Consider the following 10,689-nt stretch of genomic DNA (forward strand, 5'->3'; position numbering starts at 1 on the left):
ATTCCTCTTATTATCCAAACCAGATATCTCAGCAGCTACTTTTCTCCAAAAGCACCACCTCCTACATAAAAAGTATGTTTGAGCTCTGAGGGCAGGATTGTCGTTGGCATCCAAATATGCAACCTTATGTAGGTTTGGTTCTTATGGAGATCTTTAAGTATCTACTTATCTGCTTTGCTTACAATTGTACAAGTAGCACACAACTCAAAGAAGGCAGTATCTGCTTGTTTCTCTCTTCGAAACTTAGATTGGTGTTCTTCACACCCACACCCACCCACACTCACCCACACCCACACACGCACTCCCTGCCCCCTCCCTTCAGCTCGAAGAGACCTCCTTGAAACTCTCATTGATACTTCTCAAGTCTTATCTGGAAGAATGTCTCTGAACGATTAAACTCAGTGAAGAAACATCCAACATTCTGGCACCAGCATAACAAAGAAACAGTCAGCGAGCAGGGGCAGTATTAGAGGGGAAAGCAATTCTTAATGCCAATCCCCTAAATATGGAGACTCCATTTTGACAGCAATTTTTCTCTCAAACTTCAAAACTGATGTCTAGAATTCCCACCCCCTCCAAAGTGTATAGAAGCCACAAAAGAAACTTGGATGTTCAAACCATACCACCGTAGTCCCGAATTTTTGTTACACCCCCCGTTTCAATTTGTTGCATGGGATTTTTTTTTGCTAATGTGAATTAGGTACAGGTGTGCCAAATTAGCACAATTTTTTTGTGGGCCAAAGAGGTTGCTAAAGCGGACAGGCTAGCTCCATCTGGTAAAAAAGCAGCACAAATTGGGCTGGTTTGAAATGATGCATTATCTGCCCCAATTGCTCTGGCGGCTGCTGTAGCACAGTGGTTAAATGGTTGGGTTGCAAATCAGCTCTCTGCCAGTTTGAATCCTACTACTGCCATGAGCTCAGCAGCTGGACTTTGGTCAGCCGCTCAGCCCAGCTCCCCAGCTGAATTGCAGGGATAATAATAACACTGACTTTGTTCATGCTCTGAGTGACATTTATTTGTTTAGAAGAGCAGTATATAAGTGCAGTATTGTTGTTGTTACTATTATTAACAAAATATATTCAAATTTTGTTATACAAGTAGTGATATTGATATAATTATCACAATCATATCAGCTTGGCTTAAGCCGAAGGACAGAAGAATCTCAATAATAACTTTTGTTAAATATTAGAGAGAAATGTATATGGTCTTTGTCACCATTATAATCCTACTATATAAAAGGCTAAGCGTATTCAAGACAACTCTCTTCCTACCCTGATGTGCCACCAGAGGGTGCAGCTGTGGAGGGAAGCCCAGATGAGGCAGCCGGATCTCCAGAGAGCGTGCCATGGCAGAAAGCCCAGGCCGGGATCAGGCGTGGAGCAGGTGACAATGCCCGTACCTGCCTTCACCCAGCTGGAATCAGGAGCAGAGCAGGTGGCAATGCCTGCTTGTCCTTCATCGAGCTGGGATCAGGAGCAAAGAAGGTGGCAATGCCCACCCCCACCTTCACCCAGCTGGGATCGGGTGGAGCAGGTGGCAATGCCCACCCCCATCTTTACCCAGCTGGAATGAGGAGCAAAGCAGGTGGCAATGCCCGCCTGCCCTTTACCTAGCTGGGATCAGGCATTGGAGCAGGGAGCAATACCCGCCCTCAGCCTTCACACAGCTGGGATCAGGAGTGAAGTAGGTGCAATACCTGCCCGCCACCATCACCCAGCTGGGATCAGTACAGAAGCAGGTGGAAATGCCCATTCCCTCTTCACCCAACTCGGATCAGGAGCAAAGCCGGTAGCAATGCACACTCCCCCTTACCTGGTAGAGATCAGGAGTGGAGTAGGTGGCAATGCCACACCCCGCCATCACCCAGGTGGGATCAGGCATGGAACAGATGACAATGCCTGCCCCCATATTCACTCAGCTGGAGTCAGGCATGGAGGAGGTGGCCATGCCCGCTCCCCCGCCTTCACCCAGCTGGTATCAGGAGCGGCAACAGCACTTGGGAATCAAATTGAATTAATTACACAATCAAAGTGACTTAATAAACAATTTTTCTCCTATTAAAGTGCTCAGTGCAAAATATATCACATTTCACTATACATAGAATGTATTTAAATATACGAAGACGTCTTATAATTCCCTTTTACATTGTCTGGATATATAAGTCTTTGTCCCAGCTACTCTTCTTGTCCCCACAGTGGCAAGGTGAGTAGGTAGACGAACTTAAAATTGATCTAATAACAATTTTCTTTGCAGGTGGATACCAAGGAAGAACGAGGAGCCCCGAAGAGCCCTCTGGCCCTACAAGCTGCCAGCTCAATCATTCAGCTTCCTCAGGGGCCAACAATACTTCCACCAAAGAGATTAAACTTCTACAAATAAAGCATTGATATAATCAAAACCACCTTTGTTCTCAATTAATAGTTCTAGCCCTAATGAGGCAAAAATGAAGAAGTAAGAAACTCACCACCATCAAATAGAAAAATTCTCATGTGCAAAACATTCAACGCACAAACAGGACGGTCGCAGTAGGGAATCCCACAATACAAAACACACAGCTAAACTCCACATGTTGTTTAAAGACAGTCAATCCCATAACACCCCATTCATAAAAAACAAGATAAATTATTTTCAGAGTTTAATCCCCTGGGTTGCAATGTTCCTAATAGATGTATCCCGGTAGATCAACTTATTAGATCAACTTTAAGTTCGACTACCTACTAACCTTGCTACTGCGGGGACGAGAAGAGTGGCCTGGGCCGATTCCAGATGGCTAACGTTCACACGGAACGTCGCGCCTCGTTGCGGGGAAAATGCGAAATATCGCGTTTCCTCGCGCGAGTTTTGTGCGACGTCACGCAAAACTCGCACGAGGAAACGCGATATTTCGCATTTTCCCCGCAACGAGGCGCGACGTTCCGCGTGAACGTTAGCCATCTGGAATCGGCCCTGGACAAGCTGGACCTCTTTATCTCCCTTGCTTGAAAAGGATAAGAAAAGGACATTCCTTTTGGTTTTCATTAACACCTCTGTGCTTAGAGAATAGCTCTCCATGCAGGAGTCTCGGTGTTTATTTAGAAGAACAAACAACATTATAAGACTGTTTCATTTTTCCACTGAGAGACTCAAAGGGACACGGTCGACATCTTATAATTCCCTTTTGCATTGTTTGGATGTATAAGTCTTGGTATATTTAAATACATTCTATGTATAGTGAAATGTGATATATTTTGCATTGAGCACTTTAATAGAAGAAAAATTGTTTATTAAGTCACTTTGATTGTGCAGTTAATTCAATTTGATTCCCAAGTGCTGTTGCTGGTTTTCGATTGTTATCTTGGGCACGCCTTTGTATTTTGTTTGGTATCAGGAGCCGAGCAGGTGGCAATGCCTTCTCCTTTCCCCCAGCCAGGATCAGCCATGGAACAGGCAGAAATGACCACCCTCCCTTCACCCATCCAGGATCAAGGGGAGCAGAGGGCAATGACCACCCTCCCTTTACCCGGCTGGGATCAAGCGAGGAGCAGGTGACAATGCCTGGCCCCTTCGCACAGTCAGGATCAGGAGCAGAGCAGGTGGCAATGCCTATCCTCTTTCACCCAGCCTGGATCAGGCACAGAGCAGGAGGTAATGCACACACCCAACTTCACCCAGCAGGGATCAGGAATGGAGCATGAGGCAATGCCCGCCCCCTTTTCCGGCTGGGATCAGGCAGGGAAAAGGTGACAATGCCCGCCTCCTTCACCTGGCTGGGATCAGGAGCAGAGCATGAGGCAATGCCCGTCCTCCCTTTCACCCACTCTGGATCAAGCATAGAGCAGGAGGCAATGCCCCCCCCTCCGTTCAACCTGCCAGAATCAGGTGCGGAGCAGATGGCAATGCCCTCCCCCTATTTCACCCAGCCAGAATCCTGATCCCCTTCACTTGGCTGGGATCAGGTGCAGAGGAGGTGGCAATGCCCCCCCCCCACCTGCCTTCATGTGGCTAGGATCAGTGACAGAGGAGGAGGGAATGCCTGCCTGCTCGCCCTCCCCTTTCTAGAGCTCGTTGTATTTTTCCCCACAATGGGCTTTGTTGCTAGTCAATAGTTATAAGTCTTGAATGTATGACCATTAATTCTAGGGACAACACTTTCACACCCTGTTTATTATATACAGATAAGGATCTAAAATATGGTGCACAGGGGAAAGGGCTTAACAGAACAGGAAGATCTTAACTTCATTTTGCTCATGACCTGCAGCTGGAAAAACCATTTCTGCAATAATTAGCTGGAACAAATTGTGGAGCTTATATTAAACAAAGCATGGTTATCTTTCTGCTTCATGAAATTATGCATTTACCAACATGGTTCATTGTACCTCACTACCATGTTCTAGGGATATGGTCTTCTGCCCTGTGTGTAGAAGCCTCGGCAATAAAGAGCATACAATGATGCCAAGAACTATTAGTGAGCATTGTATGGCTCATCACATAATTACATATGTGCTCAATGTGTCCTCCCGCAATGGGAACTGCATGTCCAGACTGGCCTCCTTCCCATGTTGGTAGTGGTGGAGAGTGCCCTCAAGTCATAGATGACTCGTGGCAACCTCTGGTGGGGTTTTCATGACAAAAGACTAACAGAGGTGGTTTGCCATTGCCTGCCTCTGCAACCCCAGTCTCCATTGGAGGTCTCCCATCCAACCAAGGCCAACCCTACTTAGCTTCTGAGATCTGACAAGATCAGGCTCACCTGGACAATCCAGGTTAGGGCCTTTTTGTGTTAGTTCTTACTAAAAATGATCATCAAGGCTGACCATGAAGCTCCAACTCATTCAGCAAGTCCAGCAAAACAAAGTTAACAGTTCTTGGATATGGTATTCTCAGTCCTATTGAACCAAGATGAGGCATGATGATGATACGTCTGGTTGAGAAATACATGGTCCGAAAACTACGTGTCATTTTTAGAAAAAAAAAAAAAGCCTTTGTTCATATTTCCTTTTTCATTCTGTGTTACAGGAACTGATGCCACATAGTGGTTAAGAGACTGAGCTTGTGATCCAAGAGGCTCAGATTTGATCTCAGCCACAGATTCACTAGAGATTCACAGGGACTCCCCCTGGCTGGCATACAGCTTGCTTCTGCTTTACAGTGTTTCACAGAACACTGGGATGTTTTGGACAAGCTTTCCTTTTTAAGTCGGACCACAGAAAATACCTCCTTTGTTCCAACTTAAAGAGGAAATGATGACTATCGGCAGAGCCTCCATGCATGTTCATCAAGTAGGGGAGACGCAATGTTAGACAGGAAGCGTAGTTTTAAAAGACAGAGCCAGCGGAGATCGCTCCTCAGAGAGTTTGTTAATTTCATCTTCGCCTCCCTGAAGGCTCTGTCAGTTTCACCTCTCCAGCCTAAAACTGGGTGGGATTGCAACCAGAGGGCAGCGAGGAATGGAAATGAGATGCAGCTGCCTTCCAGAGCCAGGCTTGGACCTGGAGAGGTTCTAATGGGCTGAAATTTCCCTTCTGGCGTTTCACAGCCCCTTCACACAGCTCCAGTGTATGGCAAAGCCTTTGCCCTGCGGCTGGCTCTGTCTTTTTAAACTACCCTTCCCAGCTAACATTGCATTTCCTGACACATGTTCTTCATGTGTCAGATGTCGCACGTAGAGAGACTCTACATCTTCTGGTCTCATACAAAGTGGATTGGGGATAAGACAAATGAATACTTGACTCATGCCAAACAGATCCATCTAAACCGATTGCATTCTCATAGCATTACGAGAGGGCAGCAAGGAATGGAAATGGGCTGGAGCTGCCTTCCAGAGCCAGGCTTGGACCTGGAGAGGTTCTAATGGGCTGAAGTTTCCCTTCTGGCATTTCACAGCCCCTTCACACAGCCCCAGTGTATAGCAAAGCCTTTGCCCTGCCACCGGCTCTGTCTTTTTAAACTACCCTTCCCAGCTACCATTGCATCTCCATTGTTCCCGGCCACTATTGCTACCATTGTTCTTCATGTGTCAGATGTCTTGTGTAGAGAGACTCTGTGAAAAAAATAGAGGAGTCAAGTTACAACCTAAAATGTAAAATGTATTCCAAGAAGGAATTTATTATGGATGTGCACAAAGTATCAGTTAAAAACATATTTAAAACATAAGGCCTGAATGGCAGGCTGCATTCATATGTTAAAAATTGCTAAAATGTTCTCCATACACAGATGATGATACAGTTCAATGACCAACACAAAGACAGACCATACGCGTTTTGGCCCTAAGGCCTTCCTCAGTGGTCAGTTGTACAATATTTATAATCAAACACACCCACACATTCAGTAACCACTATAGAAATGCTTCCGATGCTTTATCTAAAAGAGAAAAGGGGCAAGGAATTTTTTTTTCTTAGTGTTGGCAACCACTATGCTCTAGAAATATTTTTTTGGAAAAACACTAAAACAAAATTTACCTCTTGTATTGTGTGGTGTAATACAAATATTACTGTAGACCAGGACTGCACTCACACAATGCTCTTCATTTGGTTTTGTATTCTATAGAATAAAACGTTACAAATAAACTAATTACTTCATACTAAACTCTTATTCCATACTAAACTTCCTGGAAAGTTGGGAAGGGCAGGGTTTAGGGAGGGGAAGGAGTTCAGCCGGAATGTAATGCATACAGGCCATCCTCCAAACCTTTATATACAACTATTTCATCAGGGGTCCTCTATCCTGTACACCCCAAGATCAGTAAACACACAATATATATTTCTGTGTGTCCGTCCCAGCACACCAAGGATACACCCCTATCCAACAGGACTCTCATCCATAGATACTGGGGTTTGGTACAAGACATCTCAGGATGTAATATGCCACCTACTATTAGAAAAAAGAAAGGCTTTTAGAAAAACCAAAAGCCTGAGGGATATAGTGATCCATTCGGACCAATCTAAAATTAAAAGTGACGAGGCAGTAAAATTGTCAGGACACTACCCCAGCGGCCATTGTAAATGTGTCCCCTTTCTTTATCAGGAAAAACAGTTAATTTAAAAAACAGATGCAGTATCACCTTATAGAATTCTTCTGTGTGTCAAACCATGGGGGTAGTATATTTTATTGTTTGTGAGTGTGAACGTTACTACATAGGGAACACCAGGGCTTTTGTTCAGCTGGAACACGGTGGAACGGAGTTCCGGAACATCTTGAAAATGGTCACATGGCTGGTGGCCCCGCCCCCTGATCTCCAGACAGAGGGGAGTTTAGATGGCCCTCCACGCCATGGCGTGGAGGGCCATCTAAACTCCCCTCTGTCTGGAGATCAGGGGCGGGGCCACCAGCCATGTGACCATTTTCTCCGAGGGCAACCCACTGAGTTCTACTACCTCTTTTCCCAGAAAAAAAGCCCTGGGGAACACAATTTGACCATTAAAGGTACACATTCTTGAACATGTGTCCAGGATCAAGAACAGAATTTTAGAGGCTCCTCTTACAGACCATTTTGTGCAACATCATAGAGACGGGAGAGCCTTTCGGTTCACCGTGTTATATGTGGTGACTCATGGGTCCCCTGAATATAAACAGCGTCTTCTATTACAGAAAGAAGCTCTATGGATTCATTCTCTGGATACCATGATACCATAAATGGTTGCGCACGGCTTGGTTCTTGGTGTGCCGGGACGGACACATAGGAATATAAGTTGTGTGTCTATTGGTGAGTTTTATACTATTTTTGCTAAATTGATGAAGACTCACATAACAGAGATTCTTTATTGAAATTTATTTAATTTTTAGATCTTGGGGTGGACTAGATAGAGGACCCCTGATGAAATAATCTTCTCCAGGAGGGCAGAACCCTGTAGTCTGGGAAGCAGTTGTAATCAGGTTGCCAGTTCCTCTTCACCTCTCATTGGGGGACTGGCTCCCTGCACTTACCTCTTGTGATGATGTCACTTCCTGATGTCACCTCACCACGCTCTGCAGGGGCTCAGATTGGGGCCGCTGCAGAGTGCAGTACACTTGCGCTCTGCAGCAGCCCAAAATGGGCACCTTTTGGCCAAAATTGGGCTTGTTTTGGGCCTGTTTTGGTCAGATCAGGGCCACTGCAGGGTGCGGGAGTGCTCCTGCACTCTTCAGTGGCCCCAAATGGGCCTGACCTGTGCCAAAACGGGCCCAATTTGGGCCAAAATGGGCCCGTTTTGGGCCTCTGTGGAGCACAGGAGTGCTCCCGCTCTCCACAGCGGCCCGAATCTGGCCCAAAATGGGCCCGATCCAGGTGGCTGCTGCACATGGGAGTGCACAGTGCTGCAGGGGAGTACGCACAGAAGGTGCGTGCCCCCACTGGCTAGGTAGGTAGGGGTGGGGGGCAGGGGAACCCCCCACTCCTGCTGGGGGTCCAGCATCCCTGAGTTGTAATTCCAGGAGAACTCCAGGCCCTACATGCAACCGATCTGGGATGGGAGGCAGAGCTTAGCTCTGCCTTCAAAATGGTGATGCTCAGCTATGGCATTCCCTCTTTACTAAGGTTGCACGTCCAGGTTGGGAAATTTCTGGAGATTTTGGAGGTGGAGCCTGGAAAGAACGGAGTTTGGGGAGGGGCCCCAATTGGGTATAATGACATAGAGCCCACCCTCCAAAGCAGCCGTTGTCTCCTGGGGAACTGATCTCTGTGGCCTGGAGACCAGTTGTAATTCTATGAGAACTCCAGCACCACCTGGGGGCTGGCAACCCCACTCTTTACCTCTTTAATGAGACTTAACTGTGGGGGTGGGGGGAAGGGGGTTTGCTTTGCTGTGGGGAGAGGGCAGCAAGATTGTTATCAGGTTGGGAGTGAGAAGGAAGAGGGTGGAGAGGGGCAGCGCCAGCCGGGAATGAGGCTTTTAAGTGCTGTTCATGCACACCTTCATCTCACTCGCTGTGGCTTCCACAGCAGCCAGGAACAGCTTTTCCTGCCTGTGTGGAAGCAGCCTTGGTGCCATTAGGAAATGATACTCCATTGCTCATCTGCATTTGCAGAGATAATAGTAATCTAATAACGATGAATATTGGCTTAGTTTGCACAGCCCTTGCAAAAATTACTGTGATGAGAGGTGTGTGAAGCACTTTGAACACTGAAAGCACACTGTAAACTCTAAGTATTATTCTTAGCCAAGCTCCAGAACCAGTGGCAGCCTGAGGGGCTCTTTCAGAGCTCAGATGGGGGCGGACGGGCAGGATGCCTGCTGCCTGCTGCCTCTCACCACCCTCGTGCCGCTCTTCTGGTGCACTGCAAGGCTTGCCTCTGCTTTGCACTGCTGCTGGCACTGCCCTCTCGCTTGCTGCTGCTCTTCTGACTGCCTGTTTTTTCTGCAGCCGAATAATCTGGATTCACATAAATCCAGCCATTTTGTGGTTTCAACAAATCCCAGATCTCAGATCCAGGGCTCATTTCGAGGGGGAACGCACAGGAACACAGTTCTGGTAGTTCCCTAAAGAGGTCACATGATAGGTGGCCCCGCCCACCTGAATCCCAGCCATTTTGGGACCATTTCGGCCTGGATTGGGGCTGAAATGGCCCAGATTGGGGCTCTGAGGGGTGGTGGATCACTCTCCTGCTCAGCAGTGGCCCAATCCTGACCATTTTGGGCCCCCTTTCACCATTTTCAGCCCCCTTTTGCCATTTTGGGTCCAATTTTGGCCCTGAATGGCCAGGACTGGGTCCAAAACTGCCAGGATATGTGATGTCAGGGGGTGTGGCATATGCAAATCAGTTATGCTAATGACACACTGCTGGTGATGGCAAGGGGCATGGCATATGCTAATGAGTTATGTTAATGAGTTCCTCCAGCTCTTTTTCTACAAAATGACCCCTGCTCACATCCCTCCTGCCCTGGCTTCAAATACGTATCTTGTGTCATTGAACTTACTATATATTTTATGTTATTTTGTCTGTCCTGAAATTCCTGCAATTTCCTGAGGGCTGTTATGAAAAAGGGAGAAAAGTCACTTTCTCCATATCAGTTTGGTGTAGAGACAGTTTGGTGTAGTGGTTAAGAACAGCAGGACTCTACTCAGGAAAACCGGGTTTGGTTCTCTGCTTGAAGCCAGTTGGGTGACCTTGGGCTAGTCACAGCTCTCTGGAGCTCTCTCAGTCCCACCCACCTCACAGGGTGATTATTATTGTAGGGGTAATAAAAACATTGTAAACCACTTTGAGTGGGTGTTAAGTTGCCGAGAAGGGTGGTATATAAATTTATCATCATCATCATCATCATCATTCATACATATATGAATGCTGTTAGTTATTCATCATGGTAAACCACACCAGGATTGGGCCAATTCCTGTACTGACCATTAAGAAGCTTTCATGGATAAATGAATGAATGATAGAATGAACATGGCCACCATATGGAAACCAAATGAGCCACTGGGAGAACATTACATCAGAGCTCTAATGATTCTTTTTTCTTTTGTCCAATGCATAATCCTGAAGAAACTAAAGCAGCCTCAAAACGAAGGAAGCCAGCAAGCACAGGGAAGCTCTTGAAGATCCCCCTCCGTATTCCAACACAATCAGAGAGTGGCTTTTCACCTGCGATAGTATTTACAAAGTCTCTGGCATTCCCATACCAGCTCCTCCTGCTTCGGATCACACCTAGTTCTCTCTCCCAACCAGGGCTTTTTTTCAGGGGGAACGCGGTGGAACGGAGTTCTCGAACCTCTTGAAAATGGTCACATGGC

Source organism: Eublepharis macularius, chromosome 1, assembly GCF_028583425.1.
Source record: "Eublepharis macularius isolate TG4126 chromosome 1, MPM_Emac_v1.0, whole genome shotgun sequence".
NCBI lineage: Eukaryota > Metazoa > Chordata > Lepidosauria > Squamata > Eublepharidae > Eublepharis > Eublepharis macularius.